Raw genomic sequence first — 27,888 nt, forward strand, 5'->3', positions numbered from 1 at the left:
CTTCGGATTATTACTTGTTCAGATATTTACAATAAATCAACACAAATTCGTAATATTAAATATAGAAATAATGTTTTCGAACTTGTCATCGATTTGCTACCAAGTTACTAAAAAGACAAAAAGTGTGAAACTAAAATGAAGAATTTAACGCTTGCATTAAAAAAATGGACAATTTTTTATGCGTTCACCTTAACACTGAGACCTTAACGATGAAACCACTTATGCACTGCGGAAGATATGGCAAAAACAGTAAAGTAACTGCGCTCCATGGTTTGTGCATACTAGAAGCTTCATCCCGTTTGCGAAGGAAGTGAACATCGTCAAGTACTTTGAATCCACCGGATACGCCCGTTCCGGTATTTATAGTACCCTTACACTTCTGGAGAAAAACGAGAACACGATGAACCGGAGATGAACCGCTCGAAGATAGATTTTTTTTTATCCAAGATATATATTTTTATTAAGGCCCATATGGCGTGTCAGCCTAACGGGGCCGGGAGTTCAATATTTCGACAATGTTTGCTTACAACTATGTTAGTAATATGTAACCGATTACTCGCGCTTGGCTCGAGGTTAGTATTACAAGTGTTCTCATAATTGGGATGTCGCAGTCTTCAATGCTCTGTACGTGGGCCCGACACGGGATACTTCCTATTGGGATGCAGCTAACCATTAATCAGCAACGCCCCCCTAGTCTGTACCCCATATCTAGCGTGGTGCGTCTTTCTCGACTCGAGGAATCCAGGATAGAATGATCACTAGCCGGCGCAATCATCAGCTCGTGTAGAGTTGTCATGAGCGGTACAACCTTCGGCCCGTGTATCTGTAAAGAGTGTGTGTTTGTATTGCCGCGACTAAGTAAAAGTTTGTATATTGGATAGGAGGGATATGAAACAGGGACTAAACGAAGGAAACATCATTAAACGTTGGCATCGGCGTTTCTGAGGAACAGGTATAGATGGAGCAGAAGATCAGGATCACGGCTACCTAAGATATCCCGGACGGGGATATCCGATTGTCTGCCTTGTGCCCTCAATGCTCTGGAGAGCTGAGAGCGGGCAGCATGGAACCGGATACACGACCAGACAATATGCTCGATGTCGTGGTAGCCATCGCCACAATCAGATAGATTGCTTGTTGCGAGCACAATGCGATAAAGATGCGCATTTATGTTGTAGTGATTGGACATAAACCGAGATATAACGCGAATGAAATCACGACCTTTATTCAATGCCTTCAACCATGCATTCGTCGAGACCTTAGGGCTAATCGTGTGTAACCAACGACCGAACTCATCTTTACTCCACATGCGCTGCCAACTTACGAGTGTGTGTTGACTGAAAAATTCATTATAAGCAATTTACCTTTCAAAAATTGTGCCTTCTGAAGCGCCCACCTTAGCTAGCAAGTCCGCTTTCTCATTCCCCGGAATCCAGCAATGATAGGGAACCCATGCTAAGGTAATCTTGAATAATTTTTCGACCAAAACACTCAATAGATGCGCAATGTTTCAATGATCCCTAATGCGTAATTTATCGCACCCAGTTCAGCGACATACACGGAACAAGGATCTTTGAGTTTGAAAGAGGCACTGGAATTTTCATTGAAGATGCCGAAGCCAGTGGACCCGTTTATGAATGAACCGTCAGTAAAGAACATTTTATCAGATCTAACTTTCCCATATTCTGCCGAAAATATCGGCGGAATAGAATCGGAGCGTAGATGATCTGGGATTCCATGGATTTTTTGTCGCATGGACAGATCAAAAATGACAGAGGAATTGCAGAAGTATGTGAAGCAAACTTGGGTGGAGATGCCTGGTGAAGGGTGCACGTCGTGGGTAAGGTACTCATGATATAAAGACATAAAACTTGACTGAGGAATCAGTTGGAGTAGATTTTCGAAGTTATCAATCACCAATGGATTCATGATCTTGCAACGGATGAGAAATCTGTAGGATAATTCTGTGAACCGAAGAGTAAGCGGGGGTACTCCTGCCAAAACTTCGAGACTCATCGTATGTGTCGAATGCAAACACCCCATTGCTATACGCAAGCAACGATATTGTATTCTCTCCAGCTTGAGAATATGAATCATGGCAGCTGATCGGAAGCAAAAACTGAAATTCTAACACTGATAATATCGTTGTTTTGTACAACTGAATGAGGTCTCCTGGATGGGCACCCCACCATGTTCCGGTTATTGTTTGGAGAAATTTGATTCTTTGCTGGCATTTCTGTTTCAAATACGCAATGTATCTCCCCCAGGTACATTGAGAATCAAAATATACACCCAGGTATTTGAAAAACATAGAGTGTTGGATCGTTTTGCCGGATAGGTAAAGCTGGAATTGGGCGGGTTCGTGCTTCCTAGAAAAAACGACCATTTCAGTTTTCTCCGTAGAGAATTCGATACCCAGCTTGAGGGCCCACGTGAACAGATTGTTCATGGTATCTTGCAACGACTTTTGCAGAGCGACGGGATTAGTACCCGTGATGGAAATAACTCCATCGTCTGCAAGTTGTCTCAGCGTGCAGTCTCTAGTTAGACAATCATCCATATCATTGACGTAAAAACTGTACAAGAGGGGGCTTAGGCAGGAGCCTTGCGGTAGGCCCATAAAACTGTAACGAGAAGATTTCGAGCTGCCATGAGAGAAAATCATGTGCTTTTCTGACAGTAAATTGTACAGGAAATTTTTGAGAATTGGTGAAAGTCTACGATTATGAAGCTTCTCTGAGAGAATTTCCATGGAAACTGAATCAAATGCCGCTTTGATATCGAGAAAAACGGAAGCCATTTGTTCTTTGCGAGCAAATGCGATTTGCAGACAACCAGTTTTCGCAAGCCTCTTTTGAGGCCAACTTAGTATCACCAAGAGCGTTTTGCATGGACTGGAAGAGATGATAATCACTTGGAGCCAGGTCTGGACCATACGGTGGGTGCAATAGGACATCTCATTCAAGCTCCCAAAGCTTCTGGTGGGTCATCAAAGATGTGTGAGGCCGAGCGTTGTCCTAGTGGAAAACAACACCATTCCTATTGATCATTTCTGGCCGCTTCTGGTCAATCGCTTGCTTCAAACGGTCAAGGTGCTCACAGTAGAGAACCGAGTTAAGGGTCTGGCCATAGTTGAGCAGCTCACAGTGGATGATTCCCTTACAATCCCACCAAACACACAACAAAACCTTCCTGGCCATCAATCCGTGCTTGGCGATGGTTTGGGCCGGGTCACCGCGCTTCGACCACGACTTTTTTCGCTTCAGGTTGTCGTACGTGATCCACTTATCATAACCATTCACCATCTTCTTTAAAAATGGGTCGAGTTCGTTCCGTTTCAGCAGTGCATCGCAGGCGTTGATTCGGTCTAAAAGATTTTTTTGCGTCAACTCGTGTGGCACCCATACATCCAGCTTTTTTTGGAATCCAATCTTCTGCAAATGGATCCAAACGGTTTTATGGTCTATACCCAGTTCCTGGCCAATCGAGTGAGTGCTCACATGCCGGTCTACTCGAATGATTTCAACGATTTTATCGGTTTCCACGACGATTGGCCTACCAGTACGGAGTGTATCTTCGACAGCAACTACACCAGAATGAAATCGATCAAACCAACGCTGTGCTGTGCGAATCATTACATCATCGGATCCATAAACTACCCGATTTTTTTCGGCCGCCTTCGTTGCAGTTTTACCTCGCAGGTAGTAAAAACGTAAAATATGGCGAATTTCTTGCTTTGTGGACTCCATCTTTGACGCGCTATAACTTGAGACTGAAGAAGACAATCACAACACTGTCAAAACGACACTTGTAGCACAGATTGTCGTCTTTAAATAGCCGTATAGTATGACCCGATGCGATAAGTACAACACAAGATATGTTTAAGTGTTGCCATATATTGATAATATACGATATTTCTTTTCCCCCAACCCACTATAATTATCATTATTATAATAGTAGCTTAGAAATACAGTCACAGCTCTATATAACGACAATCTTTGTAGCGACAAATCTCTCTATAACGACATGTCCAAAGGTCCCTTCAAAATCACATAGACATTCTTTTCTTTATTGCGACATTTCTCTATAACAACCTTTCCCTATAACGACACATTATCGCTTCTATTTACTAAAATATAACACTCTCTATTGCTGTTTAAGCCCCCTTTTGTACAACTTCTATGTAAGCGACATCGACAATTGCCTTACACAAAATTGCAGCCTAAGACAACTTGCAGATGATGGAGTGGTGTCTGTCGTAGGACCAAACGAATCCGACCTGCAAGGACCCTTACAAGATACTTTGAACAATTTTTCAGCCTGGGCCATTGGGCTAGGGATCGAATTCTCCACGGATAAAACAGAGATGGTGGTTTTTTCTAGGAAGCATAGACCAGCAAAACCGAAGCTTCAACTTTTGGGTAAACCGATCACTCATGTTATGTCATTCAAGTATCTTGGGGTCTGGTTCGACTCCAAATGTACTTGGGGGGCCCATATTAGGTATCTGAGTAAAAAATAAATAAACTTTCTCCGTACAATTACCGGCACCTGGTGGGGAGCCCACCCAGAAGATCTTATAATGTTGTATCGAACAACTATTCTCTCAGTGATGGAGTATGGCAGTTTCTGTTTTCAATCAGCTGCCAAAACACACCTCATTAAACTCGAGCGAATTCAGTATCTTTGTCTCCGTATCGCGTTGGGATGTATGCCCTCAACGCATACCATGAGTCTCGAGGTTTTACCATGAGTCTCGAGGCTACTCCCACTAAAAGATCGCTTCAATTTATTATCTCTTCGGTTCTTCATCCGGTGTAAGGTCATGAACCCATTGGTGATCGGAAATTTTGAGCAGCTGATCGAGCTAAATTTTCACTCCGGATTCATGAGTTCATATCATGAATTCATCTCCATGCAGGTTGATCCTTCTTCGTATATTCCCAACCGTGTTTGTTTCCCTGACTACATCAATTCCTCTGTGCATTTTGATCTGTCCATGAAGCAAGATATCCATGGATATTCAGATTACCAACGATCGAGGATCGCTCCAACGATCTTCGATGAAAAGTATGGGGGTATCAATTGCGATAATATGTACTTTACTGATGGGTCCACTATAAACGAGTCCACAGGATTTGGAGTGTTCAACGAATTTTTTAGCACCTCACACAGTCTTCAGAATCCTTGCTCAGTGTATATTGCTGAATTGGCAGCAATTCATTGGGCGCTGGACAGCGTCGCCTCACGACCTGTTGAACACTATTACATTGTAACGGATAGTCTTAGCTCTGTCGAAGCTATCCGTTCAGTGAGGCCGGAAAAGCATTCGCCGTACTTCCTTGAGAGAATACGAGAAATTTTGAGTGCTTTATCCAGACGCTGTTATGTCATTACCTTTATCTGGGTCCCTTCACATTGCTCCATTCCGGGTAATGAGAGGGCTGACTCATTAGCAAAGGTAGGTGCAATTGAAGGCGATATTTATCAGCGTCAAATCGCCTTCAATGAATTTTATTCTTTAGTCCGTAAAAATACCATCGCTAACTGGCAACGCAAGTGGAATGAAGATGAATTGGGCCGGTGGTTTCACTCGATTATCCCTAAGGTTAGCCTCAAACCGTGGTTCAAAAGTCTGGACTTGAGTCGGGACTTTATTCGCACCTTCTCCCGACTCATGTCCAATCACTGTTCGTTAGATGCACTACTCTTCCGTTTCAATCTTGCCAGCAGCAATCTCTGCGTTTGTGGCCAAGGTTATCACGACATCGAGCACATTGTTTGGTCGTGCGAGGTGTATCTGGTCGCCAGATCGAATTTAAAAAACTCCCTTCGGGCCCGAGGAAGACAGCCCAATGTGCCGGTGAGAGATGTGTTGGCTCGGTTAGACCTTGATTACATGTCCCATATATATGTTTTCCTTACAGCTATAGATCTTCGTGTGTGATTGCCCCTACATCCTTATACCCTCCTTTCCTTCCTTTGCGGGTAATTCGTCCCCTTGCTATAAATAGTAGAATAAGTTGAAATGTAAATACACTATAGATATACGAATAGATTTATAAATTGAGTGTTCATCAACATTGTTACAATTTCCTTATATCCCATCCTTCTCCTAAAAATATGTCACCCTCCTAAACTCGAGTACACCACGAGTAATCGGTTTTCCACCTTACTAACCATAGATGTAAGAAAATTGTTTATATTGAAAATTATATTTAAGAATTCGGCTCCTTTAAACTTAAGTAACTGAGCCTGTAAAAATAAACGAATTAAAAAAAAAACACTCTCTATTGCGACAATTTGAAATTTAACTCCACTCATAGTGTGTGTCAATGTCAAATCCTACTAACGTAAATAGTACAGTGATAGAAATTCGTTTAGCCGCACTTGAAAAAAAAACTTGAAACACTTACAAAACAACTAGGAGTGTTCTTTTTATCGGGATACTTATTTGCTGTAGTGATAGTATATTTAAGTCATTTTTATTGAAAGAACGCGTCACAATCACACACAAACAAGGCGGCATCGGTGGATATAAACATTCAAACGTCGTTTTTTTCCCGAGACATACGTTTAGCCGCAGGGCATAAAAATCGAGTTTTCGCATAATCACCAAGCCTTTATCTGTGTTTCTTGAAAAAATACTTGGGAATGTTCAATTTACAAGATAAATATTAGATGTGCAACGTCAGAGTTGGTCAGATTAGTGATTTACGTAGAATTTAAAGGAATGGCGAAAGGTATTCTATTGACGGAAGAGGGGCGGAAAATAATAAAGATATTCAGTGAACAAATTTTTTCTAATCGCTCGATCGTAACAAAAATTGGTCTATCTGAGAAAGTGGTACGGAATATCTTTAAATAGTGCCAGAAATATGGGATATAACGACCAACGAATGGGAACACCAAAGTTACTTTGCGTCTTAAAGGTCGAATAAGACACGAAGCAACCAGGAAACGATGTCCTGCTCATACATTAAGGCAGAATATGTTGTTCCAGTAACGAAGAGGCATATTGTGCGCATCTTGAATGAGTCACCAAACATCATGTGGAAGAAACCTCAAGGGAAGCCGAAACTGACCGCCACCCATACGCAGAACCATCTTATTTTCGCCCGGCAAAACATGGAATGGAAACTAGACTGGAGAAATGTTGTATTTTCCGGCGAAAAAAGTTCAATTTGGATGGTCCGGACTGTTACAGTTGCTATTGGTACAATTTATGTCAATGACATGTCGTGAGGTAGAAGCGAAACTTTGACAGTGTGGGGAGCCATTTCCTATCACAGCAAGCTTCCCATTTGTTTAACCGAGGATGTCGTTTTTTCAGCATGATTATGCATAGATCCACGTTTCCAAGCAATCTAAGGCATGGTTTGCATAGAAGGACATTCCGCTTATTGAATGACCTGCTGGCAGTCGACTGCAATCCCATAGAAAACCTATGGAGAATCTTGACCGAGATGGTCTATGCAAACGGATGACAATTTGACAACATTTCCAGTCTCAAGACAGTAATTCAGGAATGTTGGGCTATAATCAATATGGCAACACTTTAAAAGCTGTCTGACTCGATGCCAAATCGAGTTTTCAAAGTGATCCGAAATGGAGGTGGACATACTGAATATTAGCTACCGATTCGATTCGAATTAGCCGCACAAATTTCCTTTTATTGAAATTTTAGGATGCGAATGTCCACCCTGATTCCACATTTTTGAATTATTAGAAAACAAAAAGTGAATTTAAACTTTTTTTTAGAATGAATTCGATGAAAATAAACAATAAGCGTCTTTTATGAGCAAAACTGAACCAATAATTTACTTTTTTTAAAAAATATTGAGGAAAAATAGTGTGCGGCTAAACGAATGTCTACCACTGTATATGTTGTGTATTATAAGGTTTAATCAACTTTGAATATCTGTTCACGCCCAATTTATATAAATTTTCGGATACTTACAAAGACAGAAATTTAAACCATAAAAGACAGGGAAAGCTTATGGAAACAAATTGATCGAAGAAGTGTTGTACAAAAATCCCGTCCTAGAATAGAATTGCATTAAATTTGCAATTTAAAAATGAATGTATTGTTTGCGCAATTGTTATATGGATGAGGCTTTTGATATTAAATTCAGGCAATAACTTGAAGTATCGTTTGTTTCACTTCGAAAACATTCACTGCTCAAAATGGGTTGAAATACACGAAAATCTTGAACGCTAAAAAATAAATCGGACATTGTTCAAAGGTTCGAAAAGGGTACTAAAAAGACAACATTGTCTAATGAATTCAATGTGCCGCACAATGCGAATTCATTCATCATCAAAAATATGGACTAGAGTCGTAAAAAGGGTAAGAATATTGTCTTCAATGATGTTCAATTCGTATATTTTGTCCGGCGATGAGATAAATAAAATCAATAATTTATTAAATCAGAGCCTGACGGAGCATTCAACAATGAAACTATAAGCCCACCCAGCAAGCAGATGCTTTCCGGATTATATTTTTTTTATCTAAAAAAAAAGGTATCGAACGAATGAGCTGAACTTTATATTCATTGTTTAATGTTTTTTGTTTCAAGATGGTTAGGCATCAACTGCTTTTGTTTCTAATATAATTTGATTGTTTTGCGTGAGCTTGGGCGTTTCTCTCCTTATAGCGACATTTAAGCTCTTTGTAACGACAAACTTTTATAGCGACAATTCTTTATAACGACGGTCCCTTGCGATGTCGCTATAGAGAGCTTTCACTGTATTCCCAATCAATTGATGCAAACATATTCGCGATCTACTAAGAGATGGTCGAGTTATATGCGCTAGGAATCTTTCATCGTTTATTACATGTTTAGTGTTTGGATTTTCATTTTGCCCCCCATATAGTCCTGTTAGAAGTAGTCCCATGTCAACATGATAAAGAGTAGGAAGATTTTCTTCTTCAAACCGAACCTTCTCGCAAACGATATTGTGGTACTTACAATACCACAACACATTTGGTCTGTCAAGCAAGTCAAATCTCTCCAATTGAACGATCGGAGCAGCCTGATTACAGCCTACACGCCGTAGGATCACCGTGGGATCAAACACGCACCTTGGTGCCGGTACCCCGCAACAGACAAGCCGATATCACTACGATCAGTCAACGACTCGAAATACCTACGATGTGCTTCCACAATTTCCCTCCGATCGCTAAATTATGATATGAAAGCTAAAATGTTGCCGCGTGCGCTTCTGATTGCGCGTATTATTCCAGGTGCATGTTTGGCCGCCCGAAGAGGACGCAACATTTCCTCCGACGAAAGGTGTTTCAGTTTCAATCTCCAGCTGTAATGGTTGCGAGTGGGAGAGCACAGAAGTTCGTTGATCAAGTGCAGATCCAGATAAACGGAACGTTGGCAATTGTGGCTCAAATTGGTAGTAATCAACTAAGCCAATGGTACGAAGTTTGCCGCCCGCGGTGACCCCGCAGTCTATCATTATCCTTCCCTCCGTCCATCTCTGCTGGCTCTGGTTTGTTTTTCTTCATATAGACGCCATCATTCACACTCGAGATTGGCTACCAGTTCGAATCGATGGAATTGACTGATTGGATGCTAGGCTAAATTGCATGCTGTGAACTATTTTTTGTTTTTGGTTACTTTCTTGCATAGCTCGCAAGGTGCCGTTTTATTTGACAGCGAATTGCAATTATACTAATCCAGATTGGTTGGGAGGCAATGAGGGTCACGGGCACGACAATCACTGTCGTGGGTTACGAAGATTGTGAGCGAAGTCTTTCACTTCTCAGATAATGTCTATGCCGTAAGACAAATTATGTCATAACATGACATCCCAAACTACGCAGAAATTCGAATAACCAGTATTCAATATGCGACACTAGTTAGTTGAAAGTTACGCAATTGTGTTCAGAGTGGAATTACATTGATATTTCGGACCGTTATAAACAGAGTTCATACAACATTTATCTTCTAAAATACCCACCTAAAATGCTAATATGTTGAACAATCACATCGCTTCTTGTTCTGATCCCAATGCACCAAATCCACCAGGATCGACGATTTCTCGCATATTTTACTTTGTAGTTTATCTCTCCGGGGATATGTTCCGCTGATTTGTGATTATTACATTGGTGATGTTTTTGTTGGCTTCGCTCCGTGGCCATCTCGTATCCATTTGCGGCACTGTAAAAGATCTACCGAGTACTAACTGTACATACCATACATAAAGTTATCCGTGGGGCAAACTCATGTCGGAGGAGATTGCAGGCAGAGATCGCGTGTTTCCGATAAGCGCAGTGACGATGGCGACCGGTCGGTGGAGTGTTTACAAACGCGTATCCCAACGGCACGGGCCGCGCCAAGTCCGGGGTGTGCAAAGGTTTGTCGACTGTTTCAGGTGGCTTGAGTGATGAAGACGGTAACTCCACGATGACACGCGGTAGCTGTTATCACATGAGTTACGCGGAAAGCATGAGTAAAATTTCTTTACAGCTCCTTTATTTGCGAAACGTGCGACAGACACATAGTAGGAATTGAAACTTAAATTCAATAGTATACTTATTACAGACTCCATTATACAGGTCGAACCGATTTTATACAGGCTAAATATACAATTTCAAACCGATATACAGTTGGAAAATTTCTTCCCATTCAGCTTGTGACATATTTTACAGTAAATTACATTCAATGGCACATCGCATTACCACCACTCAGTATCGGATTGGAGGTAATTTTAACCTGTAATTGAACATTTGCGATGACAGTGGTACAGTGTCGACTTTCAATGTGGGGTCATAATTTGGACCCCGAACTCTATGTTTACAAAAATGTCCAACTGAATATGTCGCATTGCAGGTCCGTCCAATTAGCTAAATGTCGAGATAAGTGTAAATTACTGTACTTTCAATCTAGAAGCAATTTAAGAATTGGTGAAAATCAATAAGCTCAGAACAACTGCCAAATTCACATACTCATCATATCCTGGCAAACAAATTATGAAAAAATCAATTTGTGTTTTATTATTATTTTGGATATTGTTTTAGAAAGCATTGAACTGTATTTCCTAAACTCTTTTTTGGAAGGTTTAATGGCCCTGAAAAGCGCCTTGTTTTATGGAATGGTTCCAATTTAGAAAACTTAGTACTCGTGGTTTTGAAAAAAACCATTTCGAACGCCCTCGATGCCGCCTTGTTCTGGATTTGCCACCAAAGCAGTTTGTATAAAGAACAAACTTTTTTCTTCTGCTACCTGATGCCGTTTTGCGATTGCGTTTGCCACTCGCCACTCGCTGCAACTGCCTGTTGTCTTGATGTCCACTTGATGGCGGCCGAAACTATATAACGCCGGCTAGGTGGACTGGTGCACTGGTACTAACGCGCTCGTCCTAGCTACCCTTGCGGGGAACTCCAGATCAACACGGTTCGAGCGGGATTTTGCCTTTCCCTTCACTTTTCCTCCTTTACCATGTCCAGACATGGCTGCTTGGTTTGTTGATGTGTTGTGATGCGAACCGATGTGGTGTGGTGTTGAATGAGAATGATCGTTACGGCAGCGGAGCGGAGATTTTTAAGTTGACTGGCTGGCTCGAGAATTACGCATGTGTGAGACTGCGACCAATGTTTCGTTCATTTTTTTCTTTTTCCTTTCCAATCGTGCTTCATTCTATTTCGCTGCTGCTCTGGTTGCCCGTTTTGGTCGGTACGATTTGAGGAGCACAAAATGGACCAATCAAAAATGGGCACATAGTGCATTTTGACAATGCTTGATATTTCACAATTATTCAATTATTTATCTCAAGAAAAATGAAATGTTATTCGTTATGATAGATGCGTAGATATATTTCCTATCAATTGATGCAAAAAACTTTGCGATCTATTGATAAATGCTCGATCTTGCATTTTTTCCTACTTGTACAGTGCCTAGATTTCCATTTCACCCCCTATATCTTCCGGTTAGACGTAGTCCTACGTCAATATAATTCTAAATCTAAATTTATAATCAGACACCAAGATTCGGAACACAGATCTAGCATTCGAATTTTGAATTTGAATGGTATGAGGTGTCAATATCTCAAACTATAATCTGTACACTAAAATTGTATTCAGAGATATGGGATATCGAATCCGAACATGGGGAATCTAAATTTAACATTCAAACCTGAAGTTTGAATCTTCCTTTTTATGGAAGCGGGTCGGAGCCATAGAATTGAAGACAGAAATCTGTAATTTGTAATCTGGATCATTTATACATATATGAGGGGCTTAGAATGAAAGGGTTGTTAGTGACTTGATCGATTTCTCTTCATCAACTTTTTCTTTTGTGTATAACTCAGCGCACAAAAACTTTCCTTTTTGATTTTGCTATTGAGACCGATATTTAAGGTTCTGACCTATCGTCCACATTGTTAAATAAGCTGGGAATGTGTTTGCAGTTATGTTATGCCATACAAATGAAACACAAATTTCTGCATAACACGAAAACTAATCAACCAAATGGAACGAAATTTGCCATGTGAAGGCTTCAAGGTGCCATAAATGTTTCTATGGCGCTTAGATGCCCCTTTCCTCCTCTCTAAGGGGAGGACTGCTATACAAATGAAACACATATTTCTACAATTACATAGTGACAAGCGTTGTAAGTCTATTTGATGTTTGCGTTAACGAAACTTATCTTTGTTAGAAAGTGAAAATGGATTTTAATGTGATAAAACGCACTTCTTTATCTTCTTCTATCTATATAAATAAAAATGGATCGCCGAATGTGTTGATAAGAGCAAAACTCAAGAAAGGAATTGTCCGATTTAGGGCTGTCTTTATTCTATTATATTTTCTGTATGAAACATTAACTCCATGTAACGGACAAACATGTTATTTGCAAAAGGTTTATCAAAAGGATCAGGAACGAGGATTGTGTTTGAAAATAATCTGATACTATAATGACGAGTTTTGGTAGAAATACTAGGAATTTCATAGTAAAAGGTAATTTCACAGGGTCGAATAGAAGGTCAATCAATGAACAGTTTTGTGATTGGACCCACGAACGTGCGCTTAGTAAGAAAACGTGATTGTTTGAAGGTATTGATAAGAAAAATAGATTTTGGGCGGAACGAAGTTTGCCGGGTCAGCTAGTATTGTATAAAAACAAATAAATATGGAATCTACAATAGGAACTAAAATTTGTTTGTTAATTAAGTCATATTTTGAATAAGAATTAGAGATGTGCCATCCGCTCATGAGCTGTTCCGAAGAATCGTTTCCTTGAAGTGAGTTGACACGGAACAGCTCGCAAAAAAAAACAGCTCTTCATCTTACTTTGATCATGATGCACAGGTGTATGACACGATTATCGCTATCTCACACTACCTACCGTCACCGCCTATCTCACTATCCCTCTGCTGTAAAAGTTCATCATCGACATCACGATACGTCAGATGGTGGTAAATTGTTAATTCGCGATGACGTCGACGTCTGGTGGCGACTTCAAGTTAGAGCCATAATTTGGGTCCCAAAATCGTTAGTGTAATCTCTACCAGATTAGAAGGCACGGAGCTGGTTTTAAAATTTTAAAATTTGAATGAAAATTTTCACATTATGTTAATTAATTATTAGAAACACGTATTTCTGACCTTCATTCAACCATATGGTCATACAATTCCAACATTGTTGCTGATTTTTTTTCTTTATAATCTATCTATCTATATATATAAAAATCTCGTGTCACGGTGTTTGTTACCGAACTCCTCCGAAACGGCTTGACCGATTTTGATGAAATTATACTCAAAATACTTGGTAGGTATGAGAATAGGTTGTAAACTATATATGATACCGGTAGGATACCGATTACCATACATTTAATACCGAATAGGGTGGCTCTATGCAGAAAAAAAGATCTGGATATTTTTTTCAAAAATTTGCCTTCATACCATACATATAACCTTAAATTTTGACCCCAATTCCCTATTTTTAATTGCGATTTTATTATTTTTGTGTCTTGTGTCAAAAATATTCTAATAATTTAACCGTTGTTCGTTTTTTCAACAGAACGAATTTATTCAAGTTGTTGCCGCACCCACTGTGCCGTTACTACCGGTTACCAAGTGAGTCCCGATTACGCCCTTCACAAATGAAAGTGTAATGTTTACCAGGAGAAACGTCAGATGAAAATTAAGATGAAGAGAATGAAAACAAACAATAGATTGATAGAGTGAATTGAAGTGATAGAAAATTGAAATTAAAAGGAAAGCCATAGTTTGAAGAAAGTAGAAAGTTTATGAAAATTATTGAATCAAAGAGTTGAAGCAGATAACGAGAAAATAAGTAGAAACCGGAGGAATTGAGGAAAGAGACAGAAGAAAACCAAATGTAAGAATTATTCATATATGAAGAATTGTTCATTAATCTAAAAATTAATAAATTCTAGCTTAAAGCTGTGTTACTATATACGTAGCTAGAAAGAGGTTTCACTCTCATCGTTCTCCTGAAATTCGTCCGGCAACAATCTTTAAGATTTGTCTTTCGAGTAGAGAGAGATTTACGGTTGGATACGTTGCGTGGTTGGAGTACCGTATAGATGGAAAGCCACTGCCTGATGTGTGACCGGCCAGATAATGCCGACAATCTGGTGCAGTGCGACAAATGCGACGGATATGTGCATTTTTCCTGTGCTGATGTGGGTGAATCGATTGCCGATGCAGATCGGAGTTTTACCTGCAAGAAATGCGTCGAAAGCGAAGAGGCTGTCACTATATCGTCACAACACACCAGCAAACGCTCCCACGCATCGTCGAGAAGTAGCATCAGTGCAAGGCGGACGAGCTTGCGGTTACAGCAGATAGAAACGGATCGTCAAAACCGCCTGAAGGAGTTAGATGATGCGGAGAAGTACCAGAGAATGCGTCGTCAAGTGGAAGCTGATTTTGATAAGCAGCGTTTCCAGGTGCTCGATGCACAACTGGAAGAGGTCGAACAGCGCAGCACGAGGAGCAGAGTAAGCTCTAGAGTCATCCGCGAGAACACCAGTAAGTGGGTTGGAGCAGCAAGTCAGACTGAGGGTCAAGTAGTCACCACGTCAACAACCGCTGTTACCACCGCCACATGCACCGCTACCGTATCGCAGAGCCAGCCTGGAAGTTCACCTCAACCTGTTGACATGGGAACTCATCGTATCGAGGGTTCAGCATTGCAGCGAACGGGACTCGCCGCCGAATCTAATGACACACAAATGCCGTCGCAAGTGTCATCAAGCAACGTTACAAGACCGCAGGAAGGAGGTGTTCCTGTTACCACCAGATCCCAGTTGGATGTTTCGATTCCGGCAGCTGTCACAGCAATAGTTAGCGTAACTGATGACAATCGAGTCGAATTAATAAATCCAACGCATGTCAATCCTGTTGTTAACCAGGTGAGAAAAGGTGGTAGGAAAACTAAGGTAAATGAAATAGTCAACACTAGCACTCCGAAACAATCGCATGTAGTAACGAACGAAAATGTAAATCAAACCAGCCAGTTAGTAGTTACGAGTAGCAAAAATGATTACATTGAGTCAGCATGTTTGTACACTACTAGTCGAAGTCAATTTCCACAAACTGTTCACTCAAATACAAAGCCTGCAGAAGGTGCTCATGTTACCGCGTCCCTTAGGTCAGTGCTTAAGCCACCGTCGGGGCACGGGCAAGGTATCGATCTCCATCCGTCATTGTTTCCTCCACCATCGGGGCGCATACAGTTCGATGTATCGAATTCGTTGAAACCTCCACCACCGTCAGGGCAAAAGCAAAATGTCGTATCAAATCCACTATCGGCGATGCAACAGATGAGCCTTGATCCACTTACCCAATGGGATCGGCCAGTGCTTCAGCAACCTGGATATGAAAGTTACCAGGGAATGTTGTCCAGATCAACCAAAGTGGGTTGTACAATACCGAACGTACAATCGTCGTCAGTGGAACAAATGCAGCAACAATGTTCTGGGTTGAGTTCTTCGGTGCTTTTGCCATCTTTGGGGAATCAGCATTTGCAGTTGCCAACGTCGTCGTTGCCTTTAGCACAGCCGGGGCATCAGCAATTTCAAGTACCAACGTCTTCGATGTTTCTGCCTCCGCCGGAGCATCAGCAGTATCGAATATCGAATTCGATGGTGTCAGAGCCACCGTTGGGACCTGCACGTTCGTTTGCACCAGGAAACCAGAATCTTCGGTCAGTACCAATGCAGCCGAATGCTCATGATTTTTCCCGTCCACGTCCTGCAGGACCTACCGCCGAACAACTGGCCGCTCGTCAAGTCATCCCAAGAGAGTTACCCGTGTTCTCTGGGAATCCCCAGGATTGGCCACTTTTCTTTAGTTCCTTTCGTAATTCCACTGAAGCCTGCGGATACAATGACGCCGAAAACCTGGCACGACTACAACGATGCCTTCGAGGACACGCTTTGGACAGTGTTCGCAGTCGATTGCTGATTCCTGAGTCAGTTCCTCACGTTATGGCCACGCTTCAACGACTCTATGGAAGACCAGAAATTATAATTATGTCACTCCTGAAAAGAATGCGCGAAATTTCCTCCCCCAGAGGAGATGATCTCAAAACGTTGATCAAGTTCGGCATGGGAGTGGAGAATCTAGTTGATCATATGATTTTGGCGGACCAACAACAGCACATTAGTAATCCTATGCTATTGCAAGAGTTGGTAGATAGGCTTCCGTCGAATCTGAAGTTGCAGTGGGCATCATACAAACGAAACTACTATGTTGTTAATTTAGCGACTTTCAACGATTTTATGAAGGAACTTGTCATGATGGCAAGTGAAGTAACACTTCAAGTAGATCCGGGGATGCAGATTCCGGGAAAATACGAGAAATGTAAGCGGGAGAACACCGCAAAGGAGAAGCTTTTCGTGCACCAACAAGCACCAATGGTGCCTAGACCGTCCGGGAGCAACACTGCTCTGAGAGAAGTAGCTAGTCCTGAGAGCAAGCCCTGTTTACACTGTGACAAATCAGACCATCGTATCGCGGAATGTCCAGAGTTTAAGAAGCTGAGTTTGGATGATCGATGGAAGGCAATGCGACAAAAGGGATTATGTCGACTGTGTTTGATACCTCACCGATCCTGACCGTGTCGCTCCCAGCGAGAGTGCGGAATAGGAGACTGTCGCATGCGTCATCACCCTTTGCTGCACACGAAGAAATCAGAAACGATTACGCCTTCACCATCAACACCAACAAATAGAAATATTGCACATCAACATCACCACTCCTTCACATCATCTGCGTTGTTGCGGTATCTTCCTGTCACACTGTACGGAAACGGGAAGAGCGTGAACGTATACGCGTTCCTCGACGATGGGTCCTCGTCAACCATGTTGGAAGTGGAAGTGGCGAATCTGCTAGGAGTAAAAGGGCCCAGTGAGCCCCTGTGTTTGTGCTGGACGGGAGATGTTAAGAGAATCGAGAAGGGATCGCAACGTGTAGAGATAACCATTTCAGGACTGAGCGAGAAAACAAGTTTTCCATTGAGAGCGAGGACAGTCGAGCAGCTCAAACTGCCCAGTCAAACCGTAGCTTACGACGAGCTTTGCGAGGGATATCCACATCTCAGAAAATTACCAATGCGGGGATACACAGATATCACTCCTCAGCTGATTATCGGGGTAGACAACGCTAAGTTGCTCAGTGCGCTCAAGAGTCGAGAAAGTGGTACTGGAGAGTTAGTCGCTGTCAAAACTCGGCTGGGATGGTGCATTTACGGACGATGTACTACCGCTAAGAGTCCTGTGGAGTACGTAAATGCTCACGTGGAGCAATGTGCAGAAGAGGCTGAAATCAACAGCTTATTTAGGCAGTTTCTAGCGGTGGATGAATCGAGTATTCAACACAGTCCTGAATCGGAAGAAGACAAGCGTGCCATGGAGATTCTCCAGAACACCACTCGCAGGGTCTGCTGTCCACAGGAAAAACAGGACTGTTATGGCGCTATGACGAACCGTGCTTTCCGAATAGCTACCCAATGGCAGTGCGCAGAATGGAAGCGCTCGAAAGAAAGTTGGCTAAAGACCCAGAGCTTGACGAGAAAGTAAGATTGCAGATTGCAGAGTATCTTGAAAAGGGGTATGCTTATCGGATAACTCCAGCAGAAATGGAGTCTACCGACCCTAGACGTGTCTGGTATCTACCACTTGGGGTAGTAAGAAATCCGAAAAAACCAGGCAAGATTCGCCTGATTTGGGATGCGGCAGCCCGAGTGAACGGCACATCCTTTAACGATATGGTCCTTAAAGGACCCGACATGATGACCGCTTTAACCACCGTACTTCTGCGTTTCCGGCAGAAGCGTGTCGCATTTTGTGCCGATATAAAGGAGATGTTCCACCAATTCCTGATTCGGCCAAGGGACAGACAAGCGCAACGGTTCGTATTCCGCGAACATCCAGGACAGCCACCACAGATCTACGTAATGAGAGTCACCACGTTCGGCGCAGCGTGCTCACCATGCATAGCTCAGTACCTGAAAAACAAAAATGCGAAGGAGTACGCGAACAAATTCCCAGACGCAGCCCGAGCAATAATCGAAAATCACTACGTTGATGATTATCTCGATAGTGTAGATTCCGTAGAAGAGGCGGTAAACCTGATCAACGAGGTGAAGTACGTGCACTCCATGGCTGGAATGGAGATTCGGAACTTCTCGTCAAATTTCACCGAAGTGCTTACGCGAATAGGGGAAACCAGTAAAGTTCAGCAGAAGTCCCTTACTCCGACCATTAGTGTGGAGAGAATACTTGGAATGGTTTGGAGGTCATCAGAAGACGTTTTTAGTTTCGAGCTCAGTGTGAAGGAGGAGATTCGAAACATCGTAGAGAGTCAGAAAGCACCCACAAAACGTCAAGTTTTACGGACGATCATGTCTCTATATGATCCATTAGGACTCGTGGCGCACTTTTCAGTTCACGGGAAGATTCTCATGCAACGAATATGGAGAACTAGTACAGGTTGGGACGAGACGATCAGTGGGGATCTAGTAGAAGAGTGGCGCCGGTGGATCAACACGTTGATGAAGATAGGGGAAGTCAGTGTCCCTAGATGTTTCTTTTCTGGCATCGTTACCCCGAAGAACCTGCAGATCCACGTTTTTGTCGACGCAAGCGAAAACGCATACGCCTGCGTCGTATATATTCGAAGTCTGTACAACGGAACACCTCGATGCTCGCTGATAGCCGCGAAGACCAAGGTGGCACCATTAAAACCAATTTCAATTCCGCGGTTAGAGCTGCAGGCGGCTTTGATCGGTTCTCGACTTCTTGATAACATCTGCAAGTCTCTGACGATAACAGTGGCCGCCAGATATCTTTGGTCAGACTCGACAACTGTGCTCGCGTGGTTGAAGTCCGAAACTCGACGATACCACCAGTTCGTCGGCTTCCGGGTAGGAGAGATCCTCAGTACGACTACCGTGAGCGAATGGCGGAAAGTACAGTCGAAGATTAACATCGCCGATCAAGCGACGAAGTGGAGAGATGGACCCAGTTTCAATCCTAACGACTGGTGGTATACAGGCCCAGCATTCCTGATGAATCCAGATGATAAGTGGCAAAAGGATGATTCGGAAGAGTTTTCGACGGAAGAAGATTTGCGAGCTGCTTTCCTGCACCATCGAGTTTTGTCGACACCAATTCTTCAGTACTTAAGATTCTCAAAATGGAAGAGATTTCTGCGGTCGATTGGATTCGTCGTCAGGGCAATGAAGCGGTTCCTGGGGCTACATGCGATAGGCCCACTCTCACAAGAGGAACTACAGCAAGCCGAGACGCTGATATGGCAGCAGGTACAACAGGAAGAATACACGGATGAACTCGCAATACTTCGCTACAATAAAGATAATCCGGATATGGAGTCAAAATCGGTTGACAGAACCAGTGCATTGTACAAGTTGAGCCCGATGCTTGATGGTGATGGAGTTCTACGCATGAATAGTCGGATTGGAGCAGCGCCAATAGTAACCAACGAAGTAAGATTTCCGGTTCTGCTCCCGAAAAGTCATCGAGCAACGGAGTTGCTTGTAGCTGATTACCACGCACGTTTTCTACACAGTAACCATGAAACGGTAGTGAACGAGTTAAGGCAGCGGTTCTATATTCCCCAGCTTCGCGTGGTCGTTAGGAAGATTGCCAAGCAGTGCCAATATTCTAGGGTACATAAGGCGGTACCTCATCCACCAATCATGGCACCACTTCCAGAGATTCGGTTGACTGCTTTCGTTCGTCCATTCACGCATACTGGTGTGGACTACTTCGGTCCTGTATTTGTCAAGCAAGGTCGCAGCCTGGTTAAGCGCTGGATAGCGCTTTTTACTTGCCTGTCCATCAGAGCAGTGCACCTCGAGGTTGTTCATGGTTTGTCTACCCAGTCGTGCGTGATGGCTATCAGAAGGTTCGTGGCACGAAGGGGATCACCATCAACGTTCTGCTCAGACAATGGGACCAATTTTATTGGAGCAAGCAATATACTGCAGGAACAGCTCAAGATCACCAATGAACACTGCGCTGCTACCTTCACTAACACGAATACGAGATGGTTGTTCAACCCGCCGTTGACGCCCCACATGGGAGGATCATGGGAGCGCATGGTCAGATCAGTGAAGGTGGCGATGACGGCAATTTCAGAGCATCCACATCACCCCAGTGATGAGGTTTTGGAGACAGTTGCGCTGGAGGCTGAGTCGGTGGTTAATTCTAGGCCACTAACCTACATCGCATTGGATCATGCTGAGCAGGAGGCTCTTACGCCGAACCACTTCATGCTCTACGGTACGCAAGGAGTCAACCAACCCTGCCGAGAGCTGGTGGATTACACTACGCTGCGGGACAGTTGGAAGCTTGCCCAGTATCTTGTGGATACCTTCTGGAGACGCTGGGTACATGAATATTTACCCATGTTAACCCGGCGCACCAAGTGGTTCCAGCTAGTAAGACCTTTAAAAGCCGGAGACTTGGTGGTCGTGGTAGACGAAGGTAGGCGCAATGGATGGCTTCGAGGACGAATTCTTGATGTGGTGTCAGGAAAGGATGGACAAGTGCGGAGAGCAGTGGTGCAAACATCCAAAGGAACGATCAGTCGTCCAGCAACGAAGCTGGCATTCCTAGAGGTTCGAGCTAGCCGAGAGATATGAGAGGCTTGTTTGAGCGAACCGGAACTACACGGGCGGGGGGATGTTGCCGCACCCACTGTGCCGTTACTACCGGTTACCAAGTGAGTCCCGATTACGCCCTTCACAAATGAAAGTGTAATGTTTACCAGGAGAAACGTCAGATGAAAATTAAGATGAAGAGAATGAAAACAAACAATAGATTGATAGAGTGAATTGAAGTGATAGAAAATTGAAATTAAAAGGAAAGCCATAGTTTGAAGAAAGTAGAAAGTTTATGAAAATTATTGAATCAAAGAGTTGAAGCAGATAACGAGAAAATAAGTAGAAACCGGAGGAATTGAGGAAAGAGACAGAAGAAAACCAAATGTAAGAATTATTCATATATGAAGAATTGTTCATTAATCTAAAAATTAATAAATTCTAGCTTAAAGCTGTGTTACTATATACGTAGCTAGAAAGAGGTTTCACTCTCATCGTTCTCCTGAAATTCGTCCGGCAACACAAGTTGTTCAATGACTGATGGCGTAACCCCCGCTTCATTGAACATCCATCTACAAATACACAAGTAACATCAATTCATCTAAAGCAGGGAGCATCTTCGACGAGCTGGAAGCCTTTTTGAATGAGCACAATGAGTTATCGAAATTCTTCAAATCACATTTGCTCGGATTAAAAAATGACAATCACGCTATTGCCATCAACCCTGATAAAACATCAGCTGGAAGGCACGTGTGTAGATCCAAAGCACAAGCGCTGCTGGAATCATGATAGCACGGTGACACGAGAAATTTAATGCGAAGAAAAAACAATAATCTGGAATTGCGTTCATACGACCGTTTATACGACCCTCGCTATGTTCTTCTTCAGTGGCACTGACGTTCCCAAGGTTTGCCTTCTCAACGTAGTACTACTTGCGTCATTTTTATTAGTAAATAGTTGAGATTTCTATGACGAACAATACGCCTTGAATGTATTCTGGAGTGGCAAGCTCAAGAATACGCGTGACTACAGTGCAAGTCAGAAGGGTTTCTTTAACGAAAAATCTCTTGCATAAACATTAGATCAACGAGACCCCGTCACAAATACTTAATTCATTATGAACATCATTTCTCATTTTGATTTAATATTTATGAACATGCGACGAAACAAACAGAGGGCGCGCTCGAAGGATTTTTATGTTTATCATATGGTGATTTGTCATGGTCAAGAAACGCCAATTCAAGATATCGTAAGCTGTGCCAACAATTTATGGTCGACATATACGCGAAGGTAGAGATTGAACGACTGCAATTCTTACTACACAATCAACAAAAGCGGTGCGAGGAATAATACATTCACTTGCGAGACACTATCATGAGCAACGCCGACACAGCTTTAGTTATAGCCAGGCGAAAGTGCAATGCATTGTCATGACATTGCGCGTGTGTTCAAACACAAAATGAAGTTCGATCGTATTCGTCCCCACATATTGTTGGTTGCATTCTGTTGAATGGAAAAAGCGCAATTTTGCATTCTGTTCAAGCTCAAGTCCAATCGAGTTGAGCAAAGGTGACAACCTTGCCACGCAATTCGACGTAAACAACATTTTAAAATTAAAATTATGAAGGCAAATTGACTTCTGTGTATCAAATTAATGTTCTATTTCAATGGAAAACACTTTGTTTGCAGGCGGTGAAAATATCATAAAAAATCATAAGAAATTTGTTTTTGAAGACAACTTTGTAAAAGTCTCAGTAAAAATGTCGAAAATGTACCGTTCTGAATCATATTTCGGACGCTTAAGGCATATGGTGCAGAAAACAGATCTAAACTTTATGCACAGGTATTATTTGGTTGATATTTTTAATAAATTAGTTCAATATGCCTTTAAGCTTTCTTCTGGTACCTATTTGATTGAAAACATAAAAAATCATCGAATAAAATGCTTTTCAAATCAAGCGAATAAGAATCAAACTTCGGACACTAAAGCAAATTTCGGACAGATTGAATTCAAATTTCGGACTCTTTATTTTGTAATTTTTTGGACGAAAATTACATTACACTTGATTATATTTTATAGTCAACTGCGAAACACTTACCAAACAATCATAGTAAACTGTTAACGATGATGAGAACTGATGAAACACGGGAGAAATTTAAATATTTATGAACGGGTAAATTCTACGTGCTCACGCTAAGGAAACGTCAAACACAAACGATAATGAGTAGTGTTGTAAGATTTCTGCCGATTATGTTATAATCCAAATGTAGTTTTCATGTGAAATGATAGTGAAACCAAGGGATTACTCTAAAGAAGAAATTGTGATATTAATTTGATAGTTATATTATCAGTGCATTAAGCATATCAAGATATTAGAACAAAGTGTCCGAAATATGATGTTGTCCAAAATATGATTCAGAACGGTATAGCCAAATTGTTAAATAAGAGTCAGGAATACGTGTTCCAAGTAATTTAATAACATTATGTGAAAAATTTAATTTAAATTTTAACATTTTTAAACTGGCTTCATGTCTTCTAATCTGATAAAGATTACACTATCGAGTTTGGGACCCAAATTGAAAGCCGCCACCAGACGTCGACACTGACAACTAAACTGAAGAGCTGTTCATAAAGAATAGCTCTTTTTTTCAGCTCTTGAGCTGAGATGATCTGAGCTGTTCATCATGATGAACTGGATTGCACGCCTCTAATAAGAATTGAAACGAAAGACATTTTTGAGATCTAATCGAAAATAAACAGCAAATAAATGATCAATGGTTGGTTGGTTGGTTGGTTGGTTCTTTGTTTTTAAGAGGCTTTAAACTTTGCAGTTCATTTGCCTCTAAAGAATGCATATATCGAACGCAAGACCTTTTATCTTATCGATATGTAGAGTAGTGCGGGGCAAAAGTGTGCATTGGCCTTTTTGAAGCAAACAAGCATAAAATTTCGACAACAGTGTATACATTATTACACCAGCAGGTCAAACATATAAACAAGATACGTTTCAGGAAAGTGACAAAAAGGTATGAGGTAAAAAGAGTTTTGCGATGTTTTGATTTATTTTTTCAGGTTTGGAAATGATGATTGACTTACCTGAAATAACTGGAAAGTTCGAAACTACACTGTAAAGGAAAGCTTCATTCTATAGTAGATGATAGTGCGTATTCGTTTTTGTGAAAAAGTTTTTTTCAAATTCGATTGGCTCAAAAATTGCTTGTGGGGCAAAGGTGCGCACCAGAGTTTTGCTCTGAAAAAAAAATGAGTGGGTTATATCTATGATATAACCGCAAGGTTAACGTGGAACTATCTTAGCTTAGCAATCATTCGTTTGTATTGATTAAATTCTTGATTGAATGAAACAGTTTCCAAATTCAATTGAGTTCAATATATTTGCTCTGTGAGTGAAAAAAATGAACAAATGCCGTGTAAAGTCAATTCATTTATTGTGATTGATTGTTCTTCGTTACAAGTAAATTTAATGACGGACCTTTTACGTTTGGTATGATGACTAGAACAAAATATATGTACGGAAGAATTATCAAACGTTTAATGAACCAGCCTAAGGCTGAAAATCTTTCCAATAAAGACAAAAAAATATTATCAAACGATTATTTTATTTTACATTTCCCTCTGAAGTTTACATCCCAAAAGTGTACATACTTCTCGAATCTCGAATTTGCTTGAAACTGGGAAGTTCATTCGCTTCTAGTGTCTGCACGATTTTCCCAGGTTCCTAAGTTTAGAAGATCATGTTAGGACAGACATGTTCCACTCTGCACAAAGGCAAGCGAGGACGAAAGTACTCGCAGTTTGCATTTATTTGCAGAGCCGATTTCCCCAGAAACCTCGGTTTAGAAGTCTGTGTTAGGGAAACACATTTCAATCGGAACAAAAATACCCCCGATTAGTATGAATTCGCAATGCCGATTTCCCCACGCTCCATGGATTTGAAGTCTGTGTTAGGGAAACACATTCCAGTCGGAACAAAAATACCCCCGACTTGCATGAATTTGAAATACCGGTTTCTCCAGGCACCTTGGTTTAGAAATCTCTATTAGGGAACACATTTCGGTGGGAACAAAACCTCCCTCTACTTTCATGTGTTCTTCTTCTTCTTTCTTTTTGGCTTTAAGAGGGTTTAAACTTTTCAGTTCACTCGCCTCTAGGCTCTTTCGTGTGTTTGCAATGCCGATTTCGCTGCTTGGTTTTAAAGTCTGTGTTAGGGAACATTTTTCGATGAGAACAAAAGTCCCCCTACTTTCATGTATTTGCAATGCCGATTTCCCCAAGGCTGCTTGGTTTTGATGGCTGTGTTAGGGAAACCGTAAATCGGGCCAATCAAAACGATGCAGTTAGGGCGTTTAGATAACGCCTAATATTTTACAGTTATTCAATTGTTTATCTAATGAAAAACAACATTTTGTTAGTTGCGATAGATGCGTAGAAATATTCCCTATCAAGTGATGCAAACATCTCTCCTATCCAGTACGAATGTTCGAGCTATAAGCATTCGAAATCTTTCATTTTTTCCTGCATGTTCTGTGTTTAGGTTTTCATTTTACCCTCCATATATTCCGGTTAGACGTAGTCCCACGTCAAAACTATAAAATGTTTTCAACTAAATTTTTAACGGGATGCATAAGAAGAAAACTGATTTTAAGAAATGCACTCCAGAAATGCTCGAATGACCTGACAGAGGCTTCGGGAGGGAGTCTCGAAGCGTCGGATTGCGGACGACGTCGACATTTCTGAATCAGCTCTGAGGAAGAGGCTCATATCAGTAAGTGATTTATGATTTGAATCTTCTTTATTAACATTTCTACTTCTGCTGGTATGTGCCAGCGAGCACCTAGGGCATATAAACTTGATCTATATTAATAAAAATGATTTAGTGTCCGTTCCTCACGATTTTACTCAAGAACGGAGCAACGGATTTAAACAGTCAAGAACGGAGCAACGGATTTAAACAGTCTAACAGTCTAACAGTCTAAACCAGCCTAAGGCTGAAAATCTTTCCAATAAAGACAAAAAAATATTATCAAACGATTATTTTATTTTACATTTCCCTCTGAAGTTTACATCCCAAAAGTGTACATACTTCTCGAATCTCGAATTTGCTTGAAACTGGGAAGTTCATTCGCTTCTAGTGTCTGCACGATTTTCCCAGGTTCCTAAGTTTAGAAGATCATGTTAGGACAGACATGTTCCACTCTGCACAAAGGCAAGCGAGGACGAAAGTACTCGCAGTTTGCATTTATTTGCAGAGCCGATTTCCCCAGAAACCTCGGTTTAGAAGTCTGTGTTAGGGAAACACATTTCAATCGGAACAAAAATACCCCCGATTAGTATGAATTCGCAATGCCGATTTCCCCACGCTCCATGGATTTGAAGTCTGTGTTAGGGAAACACATTCCAGTCGGAACAAAAATACCCCCGACTTGCATGAATTTGAAATACCGGTTTCTCCAGGCACCTTGGTTTAGAAATCTCTATTAGGGAACACATTTCGGTGGGAACAAAACCTCCCTCTACTTTCGTGTGTTCTTCTTCTTCTTTCTTTTTGGCTTTAAGAGGGTTTAAACTTTTCAGTTCACTCGCCTCTAGGCTCTTTCGTGTGTTTGCAATGCCGATTTCGCTGCTTGGTTTTAAAGTCTGTGTTAGGGAACATTTTTCGATGAGAACAAAAGTCCCCCTACTTTCATGTATTTGCAATGCCGATTTCCCCAAGGCTGCTTGGTTTTGATGGCTGTGTTAGGGAAACCGTAAATCGGGCCAATCAAAACGATGCAGTTAGGGCGTTTAGATAACGCCTAATATTTTACAGTTATTCAATTGTTTATCTAATGAAAAACAACATTTTGTTAGTTGCGATAGATGCGTAGAAATATTCCCTATCAAGTGATGCAAACATCTCTCCTATCCAGTACGAAATGTTCGAGCTATAAGCATTCGAAATCTTTCATTTTTTCCTGCATGTTCTGTGTTTAGGTTTTCATTTTACCCTCCATATATTCCGGTTAGACGTAGTCCCACGTCAAAACTATAAAATGTTTTCAACTAAATTTATAACGGGATGCATAAGAAGAAAACTGATTTTAAGAAATGCACTCCAGAAATGCTCGAATGACCTGACAGAGGCTTCGGGAGGGAGTCTCGAAGCGTCGGATTGCGGACGACGTCGACATTTCTGAATCAACTCTGAGGAAGAGGCTCATATCAGTAAGTGATTTATGATTTGAATCTTCTTTATTGACATTTCTACTTCTGCTGGTATGTGCCAGCGAGCACCTAGGGCATATAAACTTGATCTATATTAATAAAAATGATTTAGTGTCCGTTCCTCACGATTTTACTCAAGAACGGAGCAACGGATTTAAACAGTCAGTATCAGGATTGATGCGTCTTAGTCTGCGTTTATATGTCAAAAAAGAAATTATATACCGCGAGTATAGATTATGTACATAAAAATAATTTCTGTGGGAACTTGAGTATTCGAAATGATTTACATCAATATAACAATTGAAAGTGGGACGAAGTTAGCTGAGTCAGCTAGTTTGTTAATAAAAACAAACTCTGTTTCAAATGTTGGACACTTTCAGATATCTTATATTGTAAGTCTTCTCCCTCCCAAAAAATTCCACGTGGTATGTTCGACCATAACACCCACTCATCTCCACCCATAAAATATCGTATAGCATCCCCCTCCTCCCCACTGGATGGTGCCTACATACTCTGGTAATGATGCTACTTCCGCTGGTAATGATAAAGCATTTAT

The 27,888-nt window shown here is 41.5% G+C and overlaps 1 protein-coding gene across 1 annotated transcript in view; it reads left to right on the forward strand.

Moving 5' to 3' along the window:
- Window positions 1-27,888, forward strand: part of LOC129769294 (Krueppel-like factor 3) — a 419,258-nt gene that overhangs the window by 302,819 nt on the left and 88,551 nt on the right. The window lies entirely within an intron of this gene.

This window comes from Toxorhynchites rutilus, chromosome 2, assembly GCF_029784135.1.
Source record: "Toxorhynchites rutilus septentrionalis strain SRP chromosome 2, ASM2978413v1, whole genome shotgun sequence".
NCBI lineage: Eukaryota > Metazoa > Arthropoda > Insecta > Diptera > Culicidae > Toxorhynchites > Toxorhynchites rutilus.